This window comes from Macaca fascicularis, chromosome 8, assembly GCF_037993035.2.
Source record: "Macaca fascicularis isolate 582-1 chromosome 8, T2T-MFA8v1.1".
Taxonomy (NCBI): domain Eukaryota; kingdom Metazoa; phylum Chordata; class Mammalia; order Primates; family Cercopithecidae; genus Macaca; species Macaca fascicularis.
The window spans coordinates 56,801,651-56,826,622 of NC_088382.1; the positions used below are offsets into that span (position 1 = coordinate 56,801,651).

At 43.2% G+C, this 24,972-nt stretch overlaps 1 pseudogene; it reads right to left on the minus strand.

Moving 5' to 3' along the window:
- LOC102131446 (uncharacterized) overlaps positions 1–24,972 on the minus strand; it is an 86,039-nt pseudogene that overhangs the window by 57,556 nt on the left and 3,511 nt on the right.

Sequence of the window (24,972 nt, forward strand, 5' to 3'; positions counted from 1 at the left end):
ACAGTGAACTGGGCGTGTATATGAGAGTTACAATCTCACATGTTTCCTGGGCCGTTGTATGACACTCTACAACATTTGAAGGTTTTGTACTTCATGCATGAGAGTTGTAAACCACTCTAAAGCCTACATGCTCATATGGATTTATGATCTTACATATTGCCCTAAACCCAGGTATAATAGTCAACATCTCTTCTGTAGGCTGTGTTCAGGGAGGAGACCCATTATTATGCCTGTGAGCTGGATCCAGAAATGAGTCACCATCCCACCTGTGGCCAGATCCACATATGAAGGTCACAATTCCAACTTTGTACTATATTCACTTATTAGACTCAGGACCTTAACAGTGGGCTTTGGAAATGTGGGATGGTGACAACATTTGCTTTCAGGTAAAAGCAAATCAAGAGTCCTAATCTGAACTTTTTGCTGGTCCCTGTCATGAAACTTTCTCTACCATGCAAGGAGTTTGTACATTATGAGTTAGTGTTGTAAGCTTCTGTGAGCTTGGTAAAAATATGCATCCCAGGACCTTACCTATTGCCCTAAGCCTAGCAATGAAAGGCAGAATATCTCCTATTGGCTGAATCTCAACATAAGTTTGACCATCATGCCTGTGAATTGAAGTAAGGTATGTGTCAGAGTCCCATTTGCACAAAAAACTAGCCAGGAGGGTAACATCACTTAGGCACTAGACCAAATAACATGTCACAATGCCTTCTCTAGGCAGGGTATAAGAATTAGAGTCCCATTAACTGGGTGCTGGACTCAGCAATACGACACTATGACACTTGTGGGAAAAAAAATAGCCAGGGGATGAGAGTCAAAACACCTACAAAATGGGCCCAGGATATATTCTGTGGCTCTGGCACAGGCAGAAGAGTCACGTTTTCAGGTGCTGGTCACAGCAATATAACATAATTTACTCTATATTCAGGGCCAGGGAAAAAGAGTAACATTATGTGGGTTCTGGACCCTGCAATAAGTCAAAATTTCTGTTTGCGGGCATGGTTTGAGGAAAAAAAAAGAGGGTCAAATAACCTGAGTGCTGGGCTCAGCAATACGTCACGATCCCCCATTGTAAAGACCAGGAAGAAGAGAGTCACTTCACCTAGGTCATGTGCTCAGAGATATATCCCAGTGTCTCTAGTAGTCAGAGCTCAGGAAGAAAAGGAGAATCATATCACCTAGGTGCTTCCCTAGTTATATGTCCTAATCTAACATGTGAGCAGAAGTCAGGCAGAAGAGCCACATCACTCTGGTATAGATTCAAGTAATATGTCATCATGCCCAGTGTAGGCAGGTTTAAAGAAAAAAAAGAGAATCACACCACCTGGGTGCTAGGCTCAGTAATATGTATTAATTCCCACTCTTGGCAGAGGCCGGGACAAAGAGGCGAGTCATGTCACCTAGGTTTTTCATTCAGGGATATGTCCCAATTTCTTCAGTTGGCAGGATCCCAGGAGAGGAGAATCACATTACCTAGATGTTATATCTAGTGATGTGTCACAGTGTCCCCTGTGGAAAGGACACTGGCAGGAGAGACATATCACCTAGCCAATAGGCCCAGAGATATGTGAAAAAGTCCCCTGTTTGCAGGGCCCAGGCAGAAAAGTCACAATCTCATGATTCTGATCCGGTGATATGCAATAATGCCCTATGGAAAGGAATTTAAACCAAAAATCTCAATACTGGGGTACTAGGCCAAGGGATATGACACAATCTTCTTTCAGAGTGACACCATTAACTGTTAGCTACCTGAGTATATGAGAGTCACAATCTCATATGTGTGCTGGCCATTGTATGACACTCTCTACAACATCTGAGAACTTTATGCAACATGCATAAGTGTTGTAAACCTTTCTGTGGCCTATCTGTTTATATAAACTTTCGATTTTACATATTGCCCTAAACTCAGGTATGACAGTCAACACCTGTTGTATAGGCTGCCTTCAGGGATGAGACCACTATTATGCCTGTGAGCTGAATCCAGAAATGAGTCACCATCCCTCCTGTGGCCAGATTCACTTATGAAAGTCATAATTCCAACTCTGAGCTGTATTCACTTGTTAGACTCAGGACCTCCACAATGGGCTTTGTAAATGTAGGATGGTAACAACTTTTACTTCCACCCAAATGTGTTGTCCAGAGTCACAATCTTCACTTTTTGCTGGGTTCTGTTATGAAACTCTATGTTCCATCCAAGAAGTTTTATAATATGAGTTAGTGTTGTCAACGTCTGTGAGCTTTTTACAAATACGCAACGAAGGACCTTACCTGTTGAACTAAACCTAGTGGTGAGAAGAAAATATTCCTATTGGCTGAATCTCAATATGCGCTTGATCGTCATGCCTTTGAACTGAAGCAAGGTATATGTCATAATACCATTTGTGGCAAAAAACTAGGCAGAAAGTTAACATCACTTAGGTGCTGTGCCAAGCAATATGTCACAATGCCCTCTCTAGGCAGGGCCTAGGAAAGAGGTTCACATCAACTGAGGGCTGGAGCCAGCAATATGATACAACCACACATGGAAGAAACCCAGCAAAGTGATGAGAGAAAAAAACACCTATAGAATGAGCCAAAGATATGTCAAAATACCTTCCCTGGCTCTGGTACAGGCAGGAGACTCTCATCATTAAAGTGCTGGTCCCTGAAATACAGCAAAAGTCCTGTTTGTGGGCATTGTTCAGCAACAAGACGAGAGTCACATTACCTAAGTGCCGGGCTCAATAATATGTCATAATCTTCCTATTGTAAAGGAGCAGACAGAAGAAGAAAGTCATATTACTTAGGTCACAGGCTCAGAGATATGGCCCAATGTCACCAGTAGGGCAGGCTCAGACAGAAAAAGAGAGTCATATCACTTAGGTGCTTCTTTAGTTATATGTGGGCAGACACCAGACTGAAGAGCCATATCACCTTGTCCTGGGTCCTGAGATATTCACAAGTACTCCTTAGAAAAGGACCCAGACAAGAGAGTTACATCACCTAGGTGCAGGTTCCACCCTTATGTCACAATGCTCCATGTGGGCAGGGCCAAGCAGGAAGTCACATCACCTAAGGGATAGACGCAGAGATATGTCACAAAGCATTTCTTAAAGGAAGGCCCTGGCAAAAGTGTACCATCACATTGGTGCCTGGCCTAGCAATGTGTCACTATTCAAGTGGGCAGGTCCCAAGCAGAAGAGCCATATCAACTACATGATAGGCCCTGTGATATGTCAAAATGCCCTCTTTTGGGCATAGTGCTGGCAAAAGAGTATCATCACCTGTGTGCCTGGCCTAGGAATATGTCACTATTTTGCACGTTGTGCAGGGCCCATTCCAGAGAGGAGTTACGCCTTTTAAGTAACGGACCCAGTGATATGTCACAATGATGTCTGTGGGCATGGCGCAGGCAAGAGTGTACCATCATCGTCTGTGTGCTTGGATCCAGTGATGTCACAATTATTACTGAGAGCAGAGCCCCAACAGAAGAGTCACATTACTTCAGTGTTGGCCCAGGTAGATATCAAAATCCCATAGGTAGACTGGAACCAGTCTGAGTAGTGAAATCACACTGGTGCTTGGCAAAGATTTATACCACAGTGACAATGGAATAAAATTATTGGGATTATATTTACAATGCCATACATGTCCTGTTTTCATGTATGACAGTTGCCTTCATCCATCCTGTTTTTATGTATGAAAGTTGACTTCATCCATATGTGATGGTGAAAGTACTTACTGTCAGCTTTGTGATTATTAAACAGGCAGGACAACCACATCTAAATCCTAAGCCAGAAATATTCCAATATTCTCTGTGTAGGCAAGGCTTTAACAGAAAAGTCATAAAACTTGGGTGTTAGACCCAGCACTATGGCATAATACCCCATGTGGAGAGTGTCCAGGCAGGGGAGGAGAGTCATACCACCAATATCATGGGCCCAGAGATATGTCACAATGCGTCCTGCTGAAAGGGCCCAGGTAAGAGAGTCATGTCATTTGGATGCAGTGTGTAGAAATGCTACCCTGGAAGCAGGGTTCAGGCAGGAGAGGAGAGTCACATAACCTAAAGGATGGGTCCAGAGATATGTTACTATCCCTTCTGAGGACACTATTAAGACACACGAGTCAAATCACAAAAAGTCTTGATGAAAATGTCATCTGTGGACTATAGTTTGGTAAGATTATTAAATCACTCAGGAGCTGGCCAAAGGTATACATCACAATAACACCTGGGGCAAATTTCAGGGATGAGAGTCACCATCCTGCACATGTCCTAGGTCCAGGTACAAGATTCATTATTAGGCCTTTGATCTGGTCTCAGGTATATGGCATAATATCACCTGTTAGCAGGGAGAAGAAAGGAAAGTCACATTACCTGAGTGGGTGCTGGTCCAGTGAAATGTCACAATCCTCCTTGTGGCCAGGACTGCAAGAAGAGTCACATCACCTGGATGCTGGTTTCCTTGACACATCTAAATCCCCACTGTGGGCAAGGCTTGGCAGAAGAGGAGAGAAACTTCACCTAGGCAATTGGCCTGGATATATTTCACAATGGCCCCTATGAGTAGGTCCAAGGCAGGAGAGTGACCTAACCTTGGTGCTGGGTTCAGCAGCATGTCCCAGTCTCTCTGGTGGTTAGGACCTAGGCAAGAGAAAAGAAACATCACCTATGTGCTGAACCAAGTGATATGTTACAAAGCTTCCTATTGGCAGAACCCCATCCAAAAAAGAGTCACATCACCTGTGTGCAGTACCCAGTTATGTGTCACAGTGCACCATAATTGCAGGGCCAAGGCAGTAAAGGAAGTGATATCACTTACATGAGGGACCTAGATAAAAGCCACAATGCTTTTTATAGGCAGGGTTCAGGTCAAGATTTTACATCAGCTGGGTGCTGACACTAGTGATATGTAAAAGTGCCCTTTGTCGCATTGCCAACGAGTGTGTATGTGGGCCTGCTTAGGGACTTGGTGCAGATATGTCACAATTTCAACTGTGCTCTGGGCCTAGAAACGAGAGCCAAAACACTCAGATGTTGGGCAAAGTCATATTTCTCAATCACACACTTGAAAATGTTGAGGAATAAGTTTCACAGTCCTGCACAAGTCCTGGCATCAGGTATGAGTGTCCACATCTCCTATGAGTTGGGTAGAAGTACAAGAGTCACAATCTCAACAATGGGCAAGATCCATGCATAGAGCCCCAATCCTACTTGAAGATTGTGTTCCAGTTGGGGAGTCAAAGCACCACAGGTCTGCTGAATCATGGTTCAGACATCACCAAACCACCTGTGGATCAGATTCTTGTATGAAAGTAACAATTTCAAGCTTAGACTGCTTATGAGTGTGAGTATAGTACCTCATTTGTAGGGTCTGTTCATGTATCAGAATGAATGATATGCCTGAGTAGCACTGCGAATTCTTACAGGTGGGAGATCTAGGACTTTACTCATGGCCACAAGACTTTCTGTGAGTGTTGAAATATCTCCTCTGGGTGGATCTAGGTACAAGAGTTATTATTGTGATTACGAGCTGCATCCAAGTATATGTCACAATTTCACCTTTCAACAGAGACAAGACAGAAGAGTCATCATCATCTGCTGAGCCAAAGATACATTATAATCTCCTTTGTAGGCAGGACCCAGTCAGAAGAGTCACATCACCTGAGTACAGTCACAAATAGTATCATTATATCCACTATATACAGTGCTAAAAAATATAGTGTATAGTCACATTCCCTACCTGCTGGGCTCAGGAATATGTTATAAGTCCCTCTCTTGGCAGAGTTCAGGACAAAGGGAAGAGTCATATTATATAGGTTTTGCATTCAGTGGTATGCACAATTTCTTCAGTGGGCAGGATCCTGGCAGGAGAGGAGAGTCACATTTACATAGATACTATACCTAGCAATATGTTACAGCATCCTCTGTGGGCAGGACACTGGCAGGAGAAACACATCACCTAGCTGATAGGCCCAGAGATATGTGATAATATCCCCTGTTGACTGGGTCCAAGCAAAGAGTCACATTATTATGATTCTTACCCAGCAATATTTCACAATGTACTCTTGGGAAAGAGTTTAAGCCAAAAAGTCTCAACACCTAGGGGTACTAGCCCTAGTGATATGACACAATCTCCTCATCTTTTAGGGTGACATCTTTAACAGTTAGCTTGGTGTGTATATAAGATTCATAATCTCACATGTGTTCTGGGTCATTGTATGACACACTCGACAACATCCGAAGGCTTTATGCAACATGCATGAGAGTTGCAAACCACTCTGAAGCCTACATGCTCATATGGACTCACAATCTTACATATTGCCCTAAACCCAGTTATGATAGTCCATATCTCTCTTTAAGGCTGGGTTCAGATTGGAGACCCATTATTATGCCTGTGATCTGGGTCCAGAAATGAGTCACCATCTCAACTGTAGCAAGATCCACATATGAAAGTCACGATTCCATCTTTGTTCTTTATTCACTTGTTAGACTCAGGACTTCAACAGTGGGCTTTGTAAATGTGGGATGGTGACAACTTTTGCTCTCAACTGCATGTACAATCAAGAGTCATGATCTTAACTTTTTGCTGGGCCCTGTTATGAAACTCTGTGGACCAACCAGGGAGTTTATAAAATATGAGTTAGCATAGTAACCTTCTTGAGCTTTGTACAAATATGCAACTCATAAACTTAGCTATTGCCCTAAGTGTAGTGATGAGAGACAAAATACCTACTATTGGTAGAATCTTAGTTTAAGTTTGATCATCATGCCTGTGAACTGAAGCAATGTAAATTTCATAATCCCATTTGTAGGAAAATAACTTGGCAGGAGGATAGCACATCTTAGGTGCTATGCCAAGCAGCATGTCATAATGCCCTCTCTAGGCAGGTTCTACATTAACTGGGTGCTGGACCCAGCAATATGACGCAATCCCAAATGTGGAAAAAAGAAACCCAGACAAATGATGAGAGCAAAAACACCTACAGAATGGGCCCAAGATATGTAAAAATATATTCTGTTTCTCTTGCACAGGCAGGAGAATTACATTATCAGGGTGGGGGCCCAACAATATGCCATAATTCTCTCTTTAGGCAGGACCCAAGCAGAAGAGGAACATCACCCGTGTGCTGGGTCCTGCAATATGTTAAAATCCCTTTTCATGGGCATGGTTCAGGAAAAAAAGAAGAGTCATATTACCTAAGCATTGGGCTTAGTAATATGTCACATCACCCCACTGTAAAGGCTCAGGCAGAAGAAAGGAGTCACATAACTTAGGACATGGGCTCAGATACATGGCTCAATATCCCAAGTAGGCAAGGCTCATGCAGAAGAGAAAGGTCATATCATCTTGGTGCTTCCCTATGTATATGAAACAATTTAACACGTGAGGTGAAAGAAGGCAGAAGAGTCACATCACCTTGATACTGGGTCCTGAGATATGTCACAAGGCTCCCTTAGGACAGGACCCAGGCTGGAGAGTTACAACAAATAGGTCCAGGTTATACCCTTATGTAGCAATGCTCCATGTGGGCAGAGACTGAGCAGTGAGTCACATCACCTAAGTGATAGGCCCAGAGATATGTTACAATGTCCTCCATGAGGCAAGGCCCTGCTGAAAGAGTACCATCACCTGTGTGCCTAGCCTAGTAATATGTCACTATCCAGGTTAGCAATACCAAAGGAGGAGAAGAACATCACCTAGGTGATAGGCCCAGAGATTTGTCACAATGCCCTCTTTAGGACATGGCCCCAGCAAAAGAGTACCATCACCTGTGAGCCTGGCCCAGCCATATGTCACTATTCCCCACTGTGTGCACAGCCCATTCTAATGAGGAGAGTTATGTCACCTACATGATGGACACAGTGATATGTCACAGTGATTTCCGTGGGCCTGGCTCAGACAAAAATGTGACATGACCTGGGTGCTGGATCTAGTGATATGTTATGATTCTCACTGAGAGAAGGGCCCAGGCAGGAGAGTCACATCACCTAGAGATTGGCCCAGGTAGTTATCACAATAACATATGCCAGCTCTAACCAGTCTGGAGAGTCAAATCACACAGGTGCTCGGCAAAGATATATATCACAATCACACTGGCAGAAAATTCCTGGGATGATATTTATAATACCATGCATGTCCTGTCTCCATGAATGACAGTTGGCTTCATATATGTGAGACACTGACAGTTCTTACTGTCAGTTGGGTGTGCTGGGACTCACAATTTCACCTTTCTGCTGGGTTCTGTCATGGCATTCTCTGTACAAGCCAAGGGCTTTATAAAATATCTCAGGCTGTTATAATCTTCTTGACCATTTTTACCAGGAAGACATTTAATCAGTCGTGTTTCTAAAGCAAGCTATGAGAGTCAAAATTACTCCTATTTGTGGGGTCCACATATGATAGTCGTTATCATGCCTGGGAGGTATATGACACAATTTACTCTGTGGTAATGAAACAGGCACGACAGTCAAATAACCTAAATGCTGAGCCAGAAAATTTCCAATATTTTCCTTGTAGGCAAGTTCCTGGCAGAAAAGTTGCATAACTTGGGGGTACGTCCAGACATATGACACAATGCTCCTTGTGGGCAGTGTCCAGGCAGAAGAGGAGAGACAGGAGAGGAGAGTCAGGTAACCTAGATGATGGGTCCAGAGACATGTTACAATCCTTCCTGAGGATATTGTTAAGACAGGAGAGTCAAATCACCAAGGTGGTCAGCTGAGGTAAATGTCCAAATCTCATTTGTGAGTTGCACCTAGGCAGGATTGTTAAATAACCCAGGAGCTGGGCAAAGGTATATGTCACAATAACACTGGTGGAAAGTTCCAGGAGTGAGAGTCACCATCTTGAATATGACCTGGCTCCAGGTTTAAGAGTCATGACTAGTCCTCTTATCTGGTCTCAGGTATATGGCACAATATCACCTGTGGGCAGAGAGCAAGCAGGAAGGTCACATCACCTGGGTGGGAGCTTGTCCAGTGAGGTGTCACAATCCTTCCTGTGGGCAGGACCCTGGAAGAAGAGTCACAGCACCTGGATGCTGGTTTTAGTGATATATTGAAATATGTCCCTTGGGCAGGGCTTAGGAAGTAGAGGAGACTCACTTCACCTAGGCAATTGGCCTAGATATATGTCACAATGGCTGCTATGTGCAATACCAAGGTATGAAAGTGACCTAACCTTGGAGCTGGGTTTAGCAATATGTCACAATCTCCCCTGTGGTCAGGGCAAGGCAAGAGAGGAGAAACATCATCCAGGTGCTGAGCCAAATGATATGTTACAAAGCTTCCTGTTGGCAGAACCCAAAACAGAGAGTCACGTCACCCAGATGCAGTATCCATTTATATGTCACAATGCACCATAAGTGCAGGGCCAAGGCAGTGGAAGGGAGTCACATCACTAACATGATGGGCCTAGATATAAGCCACAGTGTTTTTTATAGGCAGAGATCAGGCAAACAATTCACATCACCTGGATTCTGGTCCCAGTGATATGTAAAAGTGCCCTCAGTAGGCAGGCCCATGAAGCTTATTTTAGGAACAGTCCCTATTCACAGCAGACAGGGCCATGAAAACACACCCACAGCATGGCAGTGGCTATCAGCAGCCATGGCTGATCAAACTGGGTGGGCCACATCTCAAATATGTGTGCCCATCTCCATCTCCAGAAATGTCACCCTTAACTGCCCTCTGTGTGTCAGCTTTTCCTGTTCTTCTTTTGGCTGGGTGTCAGTGAATTCTTTCAAACTAGTAAGGTCATTGTCTTGATAAGCAATTTTCTCAAAAAAATCACAGGGAAGAAATGTCACATGGAAATATTCAACGTATTTATCGGCCATACTCTTCTCAACTCATGAGAATGTAGAAGTTATCAGAGAGGAACTCCCTCCATGTCCAGAAGATAAACAAAACTATGGCTTCCTGTACTGTGCACATTTTCTACCCTCCTAATACAACAGAAATGACTTCCATTCTGTGAGGAACAGCTGACATTTATGCAGCACTTGCTGTGTGCCAGTCACTGCACTAAGCAGATGACACATATTTGTTCATTAAATCTTCATAAGAACCCTGTGAGATATCATCATTATACTAATTTTACAAATAAGAAATGTGAGAATATTAAGAAATAAAGACCTGGAAGATAGCCGAACAGGAACAGTTCCAGTCTGCAGCTCCCAGGGTGATCAACACAGAAGACAGGTGATTTCTGCATTTCCAACTGAGGTACCTGGTTCATCTCATTGGGACTGTTTGGAAAGTGGGTGCAGCCCACAGAGGGTGAGCTAAAGCAGGGCAGGGCATCACCTCACCCAGGAAGCACAACGAGTCAGGCAATTTCCCTTTCCTAGCCAACGGAAGCCGTGACAGACTGTACCCAGAAAATTGGGGCACTGCCACCTAAACACTGCACTTTCACAATGGTCTTAGCAAACGACACACCAGAAGAATATATCCAGCACCTGGCTCAGCAGATCCCACGGCCACGGAGCCTTGTTCACTGCTAGTCCAAGATCAAACTGCAAGGCAGCAAGCCTGGCTGGGGGAGGGGTGTCCACCATTGCTGAGGCTTGAGTAGGTAAACAAAGTGTCCAGGAAGCTCAAACTGGGTGAAGCCCAGCACAGCTCAATAAGGCCCACCTGCCTCTGTAGACTCCACCTCTGGGGGAAGGGCATAGCTGAACAAAAGGCAGCAGAAATTTCTGCAGACTTAAACGTCACTGTCAGAGAGCTCTGAAGAGAGCAGTGGTTCTCCCAGTATGGTGTTTGAGCTCTGAGAATGGACAGACTGCCCCCTCAAGTGGATCCCTGACCCCCATGTAGCCTAACTTGGAGACACCTCCCAGTAGGGGCTGACTGACACCTCATGCAGCCAGTGTCACTCTGAGATGAAGCCTCCAGAGGAAAGATCAGGCAGCAATATTTGCTGTTCTGCAATATTTGCTATTCTGCAATATTTGCTCTTCTGCAGCCTCCACTGGTGATACCCAGGGAAACAGGGTCTGGAGTGGACCTCCAGCAAACTCCAACAGACCTGCAGCTGAGGGACCTGACTGTTAGAAGGAAAACTAACAGACAGAAAGGAATAGCATCAATATCAACAAAAAGGACATTCACACCAAAACCCCATCTGTAGGTCACCATCATCAAACATCAAAGGTAGATAAAACCACAAAGATGGGGAGAAACCAGAACAGAAAAGCTGAAAATTCTAAAAACCAGAGCACCCTTTCTCCTCCAAAGGATCGCAGCCCCTCACCAGCAATGGAACAAAGCAGGACGGAGAAAGAGTTTGACGCGTTGACAGAAGTAGGCTTCAGAAAGTTGGTAATAACAAACTTCTCCAAGCTAAAGGAGGGTGTTCAAACCCATTGCAAGGAAGCTAAAAACCTTGAAAAAAGATTAGAAGAATGGATAACTAGAATAAACAATGTGGAGAAGACCTTAAATGCCCTGATGGAGCTGAAAACCATGGCACAAGAACTACGTGATGCATGCACAAGTTTCAGTAGCTGATTCAATCAAGTGGATGAAAGGGTATCATGATTGAAGATCAAATTAATGAAATGAACTGAGAAGAGAAGTATAGTGAAAAAAGAGTAAAAAGGAATGAACAAAGCCTCCTAGAAACATGGGACTCTGTGAAAAGACCAAATCTACATTTGATTGGTGTACCTGAAAGTGATGGGGAGAATGGAATCAAGTTGGAAAACACTCTGCAGGATATTATCCAGGAGAACTTCTACAACCTAGCAAGGCAGGCCAACAGTCAAATTCAGGAAATACAGAGAATGCCACAAAGATACACCTCGAGAAGAGCAACCCCAAGACACGTAATTGTCAGATTCACCAAGGTTGAAATGAAGGAAAAAATGTTAAGGGCAGCCAGAGAGAAAGGTTGGGTTACACACAAAGGGAAGACCATTAGGCTAACAGCAGCTCTCTCTGCAGAAACCCAACAAGCCAGAAGACAGTGGAGGCCAATATTCAACATTTTTAAAGAAAAGAATTTTCAACCCAGAATTTCATATCCAGTCAAACTAACTTCATAAGTGAAGGAGAAATAAAATCCTTTATGAACAAGCAAATGCTGAAGGATTTTGTCACCAACAGGCCTGCATTACAACAGCTCCTGAAGGAAGTACTAAACATGGAAAAGAACAAACAGTACCAGCCACTGCAAAAACATGCCAAATTATAAAGACCATCAATGCTAGGAAGAAATTGCATCAACTAACGAACAAAATAACCAGCTAACATCTTAATGACAGGATCAAATTCACACATGACAATATTAACCTTAAATGTAAATGGGCTAAATGCTCCAATTAAAAGACATAGACTGGCAAATGGGATAAAGAATCAAGACCCATCAGTGTGCTGTATTCAGGAGACCCATCTCATGTGCAGAGACACACAGAGGCTCAAAATAAAGAAATGGAGGAACACCTACCAAGCAAATAGAAAGAAAAAAAAAAAGCTGGAGTTGCAATCCTAGTCTCTGACAAAACAGACTTTAAGCCAACAAAGATCAAAAGAAACAAAGAAGGCCATTACATAATGGTAAATGGATCAATTCAACAAGAAGAGCTTAACTATCCTAAATATATATGCACCCAATACAGAAGCACCCAGGTTCATAAAGCAAGCCCTGAGAGACCTACAAAGAGACTTCCACTCCCACGCAATAATAATGGGATACTTTAACACCCCACTGTCAATATTAGACAGATCAACGAGACAGAAGGTTAACAAGGATATCCAGGACTTGAACTTAGCTCTGCACAAAGCAGACCTAATAGACATCTACAGAACTCTCCACCCCAAATCAATAGAATATACATTCTTCTCAGCACCACATTGAACTTATTCCAAAATTGACCACATAGTTGGAAGTAAAGCACTCCTCAGCAAATGTAAAAGAATAGAAATCACAACAAACTGTCTCTCAGACCACAGTGCAATCAAATTAAAATTCAGGATTAAGAAACTCATTCAAAAAAGCACAAATACATGAAAAGTGAACAACCTGCTCCTGAATGACTACTGGGTAAATAAGGAAATGAAGGCAGAAATAAAGATGCTCTTTGAAACCAGTGAGAACAAAGGCACAATGTGCCAGAATCTCTGGGACACATTTAAAGCAGTGTATAGAGGGAAATTTATAGCACTAAATGCCCACAAGAGAAAGCAGGAAAGATCTAAAATTGACACCCTAACATCACAGTTAAAAGAACTAAAGAAGCAAGAGCAAACACATTCAAAAGCTAGCAGAAAGCAAGAAATAACTAAGATCAGAGCAGAACTGAAGGCAATAGAGACAGAAAAAAACCCTTCAAAAAATCAATGAATCCAGGAGCTGCTTTTTTGAAAAGATCAACAAAATTGATAGACTGCTAGCAAGACTAATAAATAAAAGAGAGTAGAATTGAATAGATGCAATAAAAAATGATAAAAGAGATATCACCACCAATCCCACAGAAATACAAACTACCATCAGAGAACACTATAAACACCTCTATGCAAATAAACTAGAGAATCTAGAAGAAACGGGTAAATTCCTGGACACATACACCCTCCCAAGACTAAACCAGGAAGAAGCTGAATCTCTGAATAGACCAATAACAGGCTCTGAAATTGAGGCAATAATTAATAGCCTACCAACCAAAAAAAGCCCAGGATCAGACGGATTCACAGGCGAATTCTACCAGAGATACAAAGGGAAGCTGGTACCATTCCTTCTGAAACTATTCCAATCAGTAAAAAAGAGGAATCCTCCCTAACTCATTTTATGAGGCCAGCATCATCCTGATACCAAAGCCTAGCAGAGACACAACAAAAAAAGAGAATTTTAGACCAATATCCCTGGTAAACATCGATGCAAAAATCCTCAATAAAATTCTGGCAAACTGAATCCAGTAGCACATCAAAAAGCTTACCCACCAAGATCAAGTTGGCTTCATCCCTGGGATGTGAGGCTGGTTCAACTTATGTAAATCAATAAACGTAATCCATCACATAAACAGAACCAAAGACAAAAATCGCATAATTATCTCATTAGATGCAGAAAAGGTCTTTGACAAAACTCAACAGCCCTTCATGCTAAAAACTCTCAGTAAACTAGGTATTGATGCAATGTATCTCAAAATAATAAGAGCTATTTATGACAAACCCACAGCAAGTATCATACTGAATGGGCAAAAACTGGAAAAATTCCCTTTGAAAACTGGCACAAGACAGGGATGCCCTCTCTCACCACTCCTATTAAACACAGTGTTGGAAGTTCTGGCTAAGGCAATCAGGCAAGAGAAAGAAATAAAGGGTACTCGATTAGGAAAAGAGGAAGTCAAATTGTCCCTGTTTGCGAGTGACATGATTGTATATAGAAAATCCCATCATCTCATCCCAAAATCTCCTTAAGCTGATAAGCAACTTCAGCAAAGTCTCAGGATACAAAATCAATGTGCAAAAATCACAAGCATTCATACACACAAATAACAGACAAACAGAGAGCCAAATCATGAATGAACTCCCATTCACAATTGTTACTAAGAGAATAAAATACCTAGGAATCCAACTTACAAGGGATGTGAAGGACCTCTTCAAGGAGAACTACAAACCACTGCTCAATGAAATAAATGAGAACACAGACAAATGGAAGAACATTCCATGCTCATGGATAGGAAGAATCAATATCGTGAAAATGGCCATACTCCCCAAGGTAATTTATAGATTCAATACCATCCCCCTCAAGCTACCAATGACTTTCTTCCCAGAATTGGAAAAACTACTTTAAAGTTCATATGAAACTAAAAAAGAGCCTGCATAGCCAAGACAATCCTAAGCAAAAAGAACAAAGCCGGAGGCATGACGCTACCTGACTTCAAACTATACTACAAGGCTACAGTAACAAAAACAGCATGATATGGGTACCAAAACAGAAATATAAACCAATGGAACAGAATAGAGGCCTCAGAAATAACACCACACATCTTTGACAAACCGGACAAAACAAGAAACTGGGAAAGCATTCCCTATTTAAAAAATGGTGTTGGGAAATCTGGCTAGTCACATGTAGAAAGCTGAAATTGGATCCCTTCCTTACACCTTATACAAAAATTAATTCAAGATGGATTAAAGGCTTAAATTTTAGACCTAAAACCATAAAAACCCTAGAAGAAAACCTAGGCAATACCATTCAGGACATCGGCATGGGCAAGGACTTCATAAATAAAACACCAAAGCAATGGCAACAAAAGCCAAAATAGATAAATGGGATCTAATTAAACTAAAGAGCTTCTGCACAGCAAAAGAAACTACCATCAGAGTGAACAGGCAACCTACAGAATGGGAGAAAATTTTTGCAATCTACCCATCTGACAAAGGGCTAATATCCAGAATCTACAAAGAACCTAAACAAATTTACAAGAAAAAATCAAACAACCCCATCAAAAAGTGGGCAAAGGATATGAACAGACTCTTTTCAAAAGAAGACACTTATGCAGCCAACAGACACATGAAAAAATGTTCATCATCACTGGTCATCAGAGAAATGCAAATCAAAACCACAATGAGATACCATCTCACACCATTTAGAGTGGTGATCATTAAAAAGTCAGGAAACAACAGGTGCTGGAAGAGGTGGAGAAATAGGAACGCTTTTACACTGTTGGTGGGAGTGCAAACTAGTTCAACCATTGTGGAAGACAGTGTGGCGATTCCTCAGGGATCTAGATCTAGAAATACCATTTGACCCAGTGATCCCATTATTGGGTATATACCCAAACAATTATAAATCATTTATAAAGACACAAGCACAAGTATGTTATTTTCAGCACTATTCACAATAGCAAAGACTCGTAACCAACCCAAATGCCCATCAGTGATAGACTGGATTAAGAAAATGTGGCACATATACACCGTGGAATACTATGCAGCCATAAAAAGGATGATTTCATGCCCTTTGTAGCAACAGGGATGAAGCTAGAAATCATCATTCTGAGCAAACTATCGCAAGGACAGAAAATCAAACACCGCATGTTCTCACTCATAGGTGGGAATCGAATGATGAGAACACTTGGACACAGGGTGGGGAACATCATACACCAGGGCCTGGTGTGAGGTCGGGGGATTGGGGAAGGATAGCATTAGGAGAAATACCTAATGTAAATTATGAGTTAATGGGTGCAGCAAACCAACGCGGCACATGTATACATATGTAACAAACCTGCACGTTGTGCACATGTACCCTAGAACTTAAAATATAATATATATTAAAAAAAAAAGAAAGAAACATGAATCACACAAAGTTGAAATAATTTCTCCCAGATTGCACAGCCATTAAACACTGCAGTTAAAATTTGGAGGCACAAAATCAGACTCCAGAAACCATATCTAACCACACTACAGATGGCCAACCCTACCCATAGAGTTTAGATTCCATCCCTTCTCAATTTCTCTAATATTTTTCTTCTTGGTGATAGTTTTTCATTCATTCATATATATATATATATATATATATATACACACACATATTCTCTCTGTGTACTTGTTCATTACCATAAGCTTTTAAACAACCTTAGGTAGATCTTATTTAAAAACAAAACAAACAAAATAGCAGTAAACTCCCTTTATCACTTCCAAATTGTGAAACCAATTTCCTGCATTTATCTTCCCTCTATTCTAAGACTACCTTAAAATAATAAGAATATTTAAAGTGACATAATCCAGTAAAAATTGTAGAAATCATGACAGGGGCCATCAGCAGCTTAGAAATTTTTAATAGGTTTCTCAAAGATAGAGCCTAGTTAAGTACACAACCTGTTGAGAAGACCAGGAGGAAGGTCGTGGGAAGGCTGCCTGGCAGATCCTGGATGGGGTAGACATGGAGGAAAGTGGTGGGAAGGCCATCTGGCAGATCCTGGATGGGAGAGACCCAGAGGAATGTGGTGGGACGGCCACCTGGCAAAGCCTAGATTCCTGGAGTGGCTTCAGGTTGGATTTCATAGTACAGGGAGCCAGGAAAAGGGAAGCAGACACTGTGGTTACTGTGACCTGGAAAAGTCCCTAGAAGTCATTTACTGCATCAGCCCCATTTTCTCAGCAAGGAAGCAGATGTTCAGGGGGCCTCATGTCTGTTCAGTGATTGAGGATGGGCTTGTAGACTGGCACAGTGCAGGGCTCTTTTGCCCTGGCCTGGCTGCTCCACACTGGCCACCTACCTCACCTCGTACTTCAGGTTTCTCTCAAACATTCTGCTTTGTGTACCTGTTACATTATTTCACCAGGGCAGAAACAGCTTGCTACATATAAAGTTGATGCAATAACAATTTTTCATTAATTTACTGTTGACTTTTAACTTGCAAATTAACTGATTAGTACAAAGTTCATGTACATGAAGTTGTAAAGTGTATCATATAAAGGATTGGAATAATTTTTTCCACCTACTCTGAACACATATAACCTATATACCAGGCAAAAATATTTGGAAGTAATTTCTGCCCCTCAAGAGTCATTAGAGTAGGGGATTTTGATGTCTCAAATGTCACTGCTGAGACTGAAAATTTTCCATCCACCTCAACTCTTACCATGACAGGTGGTAGAGGCAGACGGGCTTATCCAATAAAATCTGGAGGTCAAGCTGAGCTTTCAGAGTAGCCTGCAGACCCTCCCTAAATGGGGAGGCAGGGGTGCTGCGAGCACAGCAGGGCCTTCTGTAGAGCTCAGGGCTGCCTGGATGGCCCCTCTCTGCAGTTCCCCACTGCTTTCTCCCCAGCATCTGCCAATCACCTGCCACCCCCGAGGAGCCTGACAGGATTATGGCCTAGATGAACCAGCTATCTCTCTGTCCAGGGGCATAGTTTCTCCCTGTGCCTGCGACAAAGGCTTTTAATCATTCTTTCTGCGCTGGTGTCAGCCACAAATCCCAGCAGACTCATTAAAATGTGCACCTGTCAAGGAGCGCATTGTCAGGAGGATTCACTGGCAGCTGGGACTCGCTGCTGCCTCCACCTGGAGAGGGGTCTGACCCTGCAGAGGTGCCTTTGGCCTGAGTCCCCTTCATCTTTACCCTCAGGAAGCTTGGGGCCAGCAAAGGCCAGGGCCCTGTCAGGGCTCTGAAAGCTGGAGAGAAGGAAAGACAGTGAGAGGAGAAGGTACCTGCCCACCTGAGTCCCTCCTCTTTCTGCAGCCTCCTCTGCCAGACTTCAGAGCCAAGAATGCCCCTGTGAGTACAGCCCTGACTGTTTGAGTTAGCAAAAGAGATTGATGGAAATGAGCTTCTGCCCCAGGCTCTTGCTGACCACACAGTGATTTCAAGATGATTTTCAATTTTTTTCTGCACTGGGACCTTAGATGTTCAGATGGGCCAGAAATGAAGGCTGTGTGGGTGGAACAAGCCACTTGCCAGGCCTCTGACCCTCCTGAGCCTCAGCAGTGAAGAGGGGACAATACACTGCCCTGCCTGCCACCAGATCATGTGAAGAAGGCAGAAGTGATGGGAGATCACTTCATTTGAAAACATTGTCAATGTACAAAACAATAGAAATCACACATATAATCAAAGAAGAAATGCCTTATACTGCCACAGATTTTATACTGATTATAAATAAGCGATCAAACAGAATCTGTGCTGCATTATTTTGTAATTTATTCAGTTAAACACTTTTTGCTTGCATTATATTCATTTGTAGCAAATTCATTTGCTTGCATTATATTTATTTGTAGCAATGTGATTAGCATAATGCAACCTTGTAACCTATAAGATTAGTTTTATTATGGGACTCTGGTGACATCATTTCAGAAGAAAGACAGAGAAGGACAAAAAAGAAGCAGAAAGAAAAGTAGAAGGAGACAAGAAGAAAAGAAGGAGGGAGAGAGAAAAGAAAGATAAGACAGAATGGGGTAGAGGAGAGAAGGAAGGAAGGTAGAGAGGGAAAGAGAGGGAGGGACAGAAACACATGGAGAGACAGAGGAAGATTCAAAGGCAGGAAACAAGAAAAGTCATGGTAAGTTCTCTGAGGGCCAAGGTCACATCTCATTTGTTATCTTCTCTACAGCACTTACACAGTGACTGGCATGTACTGTGTGCTATCTAAGTATCTGCTGAGTTGCATCGAACCATTCCACTGGGGACAGAGGGAAGAGGAAAAGAGAAGTAGAGAGAAAACTAGAGAAAGAGACAAAGATAGAGGTAGAAGGGAAGGGATAGACACTGGGGGGGAAAGCATCTAAGTGGAGTGGAGGCTAAATGAAAGAAAGGTAGAGAAGGAAGAAAGGGAAGGATAAGAGCGAGTAGAGGGGTGGTGATAGAGCAAGGAAAGGAGGAGGAGAAAAGAGGGAGGAGGGTGGACAAAGCCGTTTATTCAGGGTCTGGTGAAGTCAATCCGAGAATGGAATAGACTCACAGATTTGGAGCTGCTGTTAGGCCCAGGGCAGTTCCTTGTGGGAACATGTCTCAGAAGCCACCCAGCACCTTCCTGTTTCACCTCCGCATGGTCTGAAATGAAGGCTCTCCAGCACAGAGAAACCATGTCCAAAATGCTGCTTCAGAAGGCACCCAGAAAGTGTCTTCGCAGCTCCACAGCCGCTTGCAGGGGTGATGTGGAAATGTCTCCAAGAGATACCTGGACCAGATGCCGGAAAGAGACCTGGAAATATCAGGTCCCCAATTTTCAAACTGCTGCCCTGTGGCCAGGGACAGTGTCCCTGCTCTGGGGAGATGAGACAACCACTGCTGGGATCCGTCTCCCTGCCTCTTGCCTCAACTTAGAGCAGTGTTTGCTAATCTCTCTCGCATTAAGAACAGGGAAAAAGAAAAGAATCAGGGCAGCCTCATCTTACAATCTGGTAAGAGGAGAGAAGCATCTGTGTATTGGGTTTCTGTCATGTGCCATTTGCTTCACAAATATCATGTCATGTAACATGCACAATTCTCTGAAGAATTGTTACTGTATTTATTTTCATGAATGCTCTCACATAAGTCCCTTCAGGATACAGAGGCCACTGTGTCACCCAGGTTCTCACCAAGAGGTAGATATTACCTAAACTTTGTGAGCTCAGGTTCAGAGACCCTGCTCATGCACCTCCTTTGCCGAAGCTAATTTGGCATCATTCTCTATCCAAACTGCTCTCCAACCAGTACAAGTTTTGCCTGTTCCACGAAGCTCCACCCAGGCACCCATTCTTGGTCTGCATCTTCTCACTGCCTATAGTCAGGGTGAGTCTTTGGCATTGGGCATCTGCCATCTGTTAGTCAGGTTGTCTAATTATTCTTGTGCACACAAGTCTATCTCATTTGTGTTTACAAATTTCTTATGGGTCTCCAACACTATAAAACAAGCCAGTGCTCTAATTTTACAGATGAGAAAACTGAGGTTCAGAAAGTCCAGTGAAAACTTAAGTGGGTCATGCAACCAGTAAATTTTGGCTCCAAGAATGATCTTTTATCTGCACTCTGTTTTTAATAGACAACAGCCAAAGGAAGTCAATACAAACAAACACAACAACTATCTAACTATAAGGATGTGGTACTGCAGACAGAAGATTGTCTGGTTTCTCTTTACAAAAACTTTAAAAGACAGAGTGAATACTCCTCTGTATGGGAAAGCTAAGATGAAATTCTACTTAAAAAATCTCCAGACTATTGTGAATAGTGCCGCAATAAACATACGTGTGCATGTGTCTTTATAGGAGCATGATTTATAATCCTTTGGGTATATACCCAGTAATGGGATAGCTGGGTCATATGGTACATCTAGTTCTAGATCCTTGAGGAATCGCCATACTGTTTTCCATAATGGCTGAACTAGTTTACAATCCCACCAACAGTGTAAAAGTGTTCCTATTTCTCCACATCCTCTCCAGCACCTGTTGTTTCCTGACTTTTTAATGATTGCCATTCTAACTGGTGTGAGATGGTATCTCATTGTGGTTTTGACTTGGAATCAACCCAAATGTCCATCAGTGACAGACTGGATTAAGAAAATGTGGCACATATACACCATGGAATACTATGCAGCCATAAAAAAGGATGAGTTTGTGTCCTTTGTAGGGACATGGATGCAGCTGGAAACCATCATTCTTAGCAAACTATCACAAGAACAGAAAACCAAACACCGCATGTTCTCACTCATAGGTGGGAACTGAACAATGAGATCACTTGGACTCGGGAAGGGGAACATCACACGCCGGGGCCTATCATGGGGAGGGGGGAGGGGGGAGGGATTGCATTGGGAGTTATACCTGATGTAAATGACAAGTTGATGGGTGCTGACGAGTTGATGGGTGCAGCACAGCAACATGGCACAAGTATACATATGTAACAAACCTGCACATTATGCACATGTACCCTAGAACTTAAAGTATAATAATAAAAAATTAAAAAAATAAAAAAATTAAAAAAAAAGTAGTGCAGCACTTTCTTATGAACATAGACATGCTCTTGGCATATCGCCTAGCCATACAACTCCTACAGGAGATTTTATTTTACCCAATTGAAATAAACACTTATGTTTACCTAAAAAAAAAAAAAAAAAAAAAAAAAAATCTCCAGACTGCAAAATATGATGTTCCAGTCTTTCTCTGGCTTGTGAAAGAGTGACTCTCCTGGTGTTTCCTGCAGTGCTATTCTAGGTCCTGGCATTGCCTGGGGCGGTCACTGGCAGCGAGTGGAAGATACTGCGGCTCATCCCAGCACTCCCAGAGATGTTGAGGTCCCAGGGGCTGCACTGCCGGAGAGCCACTGCCAATTTCATAAGGTTTATTTCCCCTCATTGCTTCATCCCTTATGGTTATCTGCCTAAAAGCTAATTTAAAAATGCATCTGCGTCCTTAGGAAGACACTGCAGATGAATTCCAGAGCTGTAACTTTCTTCCTCTTCCTCTCTGACAAGGCATTGCACAACGCACTGACTGAAGGACCTGACTCAGCTACTCACATTGGGCTTTCATGGCTTCAGGAACTGATAATTCCAGAGCTTTGTCCAAGACTTACCCAGACAAATGTTTAAAATGGTCATCCCAGTAAGCAGCTCTTCTGCTGCTTAAAGCTAAAATACAATCATGCCTTCCTCTCTGTATCCCTCTCTCCATTCAACCCAAGTCCCCCAAATGTTCCCACCAAGTCTCCATCCCTTTGCTTTGGGGCATCCTCCCCTTCACTGGTTCTCTGTCTCCAGACCCCTCTGACACCTCTGGGCCCTGCCAGGGGTTCTGGCTGACCCACACTTGCACTTGCCCTATGCTCACAGTGGGCCTGCAAGGGGGCACCACATCCTCACTTTATAGGTGGAGACAAAGAGGCTCAGAGAGGCTGAGGATGCAGCCAAAGTCACCCACTGGTGAGAGGCAGAAATCAGACTTGAAATTGGATCTTCGGACTCCAGATCCACAGGGAGCTGAACCTGGGTTCCTTCCACTTCCGACGTTCATGATTCTGTGATCCTAACACTGGTTCTTATTCCATGAGGGTGAAATTGCCTGGTTTTCAGGCTTTAGAGTGACCTTATCTCATAGCTCCGGGCTTCTCTACTTCTTGAACTACATTCTCCTGTCCCCTCCAGCCTGGGGTCTGGGTCTGGCCAGAGGCAGGACCTACCTGGTGATCTTAGGAAGCTCCAGGCCTGAAAAAAACTCAGGATCAGGTCCAAGTAACTGCATTTTTGGACTGTCGGCCTTTGGGAAGCAGGAAGACAGTGAGGGAAATACTGGTGATTTTCATAGAGGATTTTGAACCTTGTCTGATGGAGATAATGAAGCTCCTGCCCCCTCACATGTGTAGCCCATTTCGCTGCTGGTGAATAATGCTAAGTCTCTCTTGTCTTTGCAGATCCTGGCCTGCTCTTGCACACATATCTCAAGCCCCACACCCCAGATCCCTGGATCATAGATTTATCTAAGCCTCCAGAGCCTCCACTGGCTCATGGCCTGAGAATGGGATTTGTCTGGCAATCAATCTTTTTCAGCAGTGCTGAAGATTTAACCTCACAGAAGAGAGTCTAAGGTAAAAAAACCAAAGCCAGCTTCTGCCAGGTGAAACACCCTGTGCCTCTCTCAGGCATCTATCATGCTCCTGCACAGCCCAGGCTCAGCCTGGGTCCTCTGACTCTCATCAGGGCACTTGCAGACAAGGAGCCACCATTCAGCTTCACAGAGAGGCCACATTCTTGCTCTAGTTTAGAAAGAATCCCAGACTGTAATGGAAAAGGATCGACGTGGGAGAAAGAGGTTTGCTCACTTTCTGACTTGTTCTCTCTTGCTCACCTAAATCTCTGTCTTCAGACATTGCCCTCAGTGCTGTGAGGAGGCTTGATGCACAACTGGGGCCCTCTGCACCAATTCTCCCCTGGGCAGACACTTGGCAATGTCTGGGTTTGCTCAGGGACTCCTCCTGCTACTGAAGCAAGTGTTCCTTCCAGGACCCTGTAAATAAAGAAGGCACGCCTCCTCTGCATGGACTCCTGGTGCCACATGTCCCATGAGTCAACAGATATATATGATATTTACTTGGAGCCAACACAAGATTCTGTTCTCCCAACTCTTGGTCATGAGCACTGTGTCCTATAGGCTGCATGCTCAGCTTTGTCTCTTAGTTGAACTGGGAAGTCTGTAATTGTTGTCCACAGCAATGCATGTCTGGAGCACACATTATTGAACCCTGCAGACTTGGGTTTGAGTTCTCTCTCTGCAGTTTATTAGCTAGATCACCCAATAAAATCACTGTCACTCTAAATCTGTTTCCTTAACTTTAGAAATAGTTTAATTATACCAATTTTATGAATAATGTTCTAAGAATTAATGAGGAAATGCATATAAAGCCATCACCACAGTGCCCCATAAGACGTAAAAATAGAGTAATGCCCATCCTTGCCTTCAGGACCTGGTCCCTGTCTTTGGGGACAAAACAGTGGCTCCCAGGAGGAAGTGAAGAGGAACACCACAACCTCAGCCCAGCCCCGTGCTTCTCCATCCCAAAGGCTCTGATGAAAGGTGTTTCTATTTGCCAAACTCCTACCTTACATACGCTTGTCACAGGACTCTATAGGCTGAAGTAACACGGGTGGTATAATACATTGTCCTATAACTCTCTGTTTCCTTCTTTATCAAAAGGAGCAGCTGTAGAATTAAAAAGATGCTGTTGAATTGTCTAGAAGCTACTTTGTCAGCTGGGACCCACCTCTCTGATGCTGATAAAAGGGTCTAGCCAAGCAGTGGGTATCTGCTGCTCTTTGAAGAAAGAAGAAGGTTACCAAGTAGGAGGATGTGCATGCATTCTGTCTGCAGGTCTCACTTCTTATCTCTCTCCTATTCTCTTCTTTCAAGTATGCTTCATGACAATCATTGGTTGTTGCTCAAGAAACATCCTTGTCACCATGGACAATGGAGATTCTTTTATGCTATCAAGAGCTTGGTCCTCTTAGAATGGGTTAAGGAACAGCCAGAGGGATGGAGGCAGGCCTGTGTTGCAAATGTGGCTGTCTTTATGTGAGAATCAAGGCAGGAGAGGAGAGAGTGGGAGTAAGAAAGACCAGCCTCAGTGCTTCCAAATATCAGTGTCTGTTTATATGCAAACACATGCCGTGGATCTTGGAGATATTTACTCTGCCTTGTCATTCCTAATTCCCCTTTCCACCAAATAACACTGACACACACACATATACAACATACACACACGGGCACACATACATAAACACACAAATGTGTGCATCCATATGCATATACACACACCCACATATACACATACATACATATACATACTTATGCATGCACATGTGCACACAAATACATACATGAGCACACATACCTAAGTGTGCACATAAACACACACATACTGAGCACCGATCCCATTTAGGAAGTGAACAAACATTTAACAGTAAACATGAACTGTAAACCAAACGCTGAGAAGAGCTGGAGGAATGCAAAGTTGAGTAAAAAAATGATTCCTGCCCGATATAGTTTGGCTGTGCCCCACCCAATTCTCATCTTGA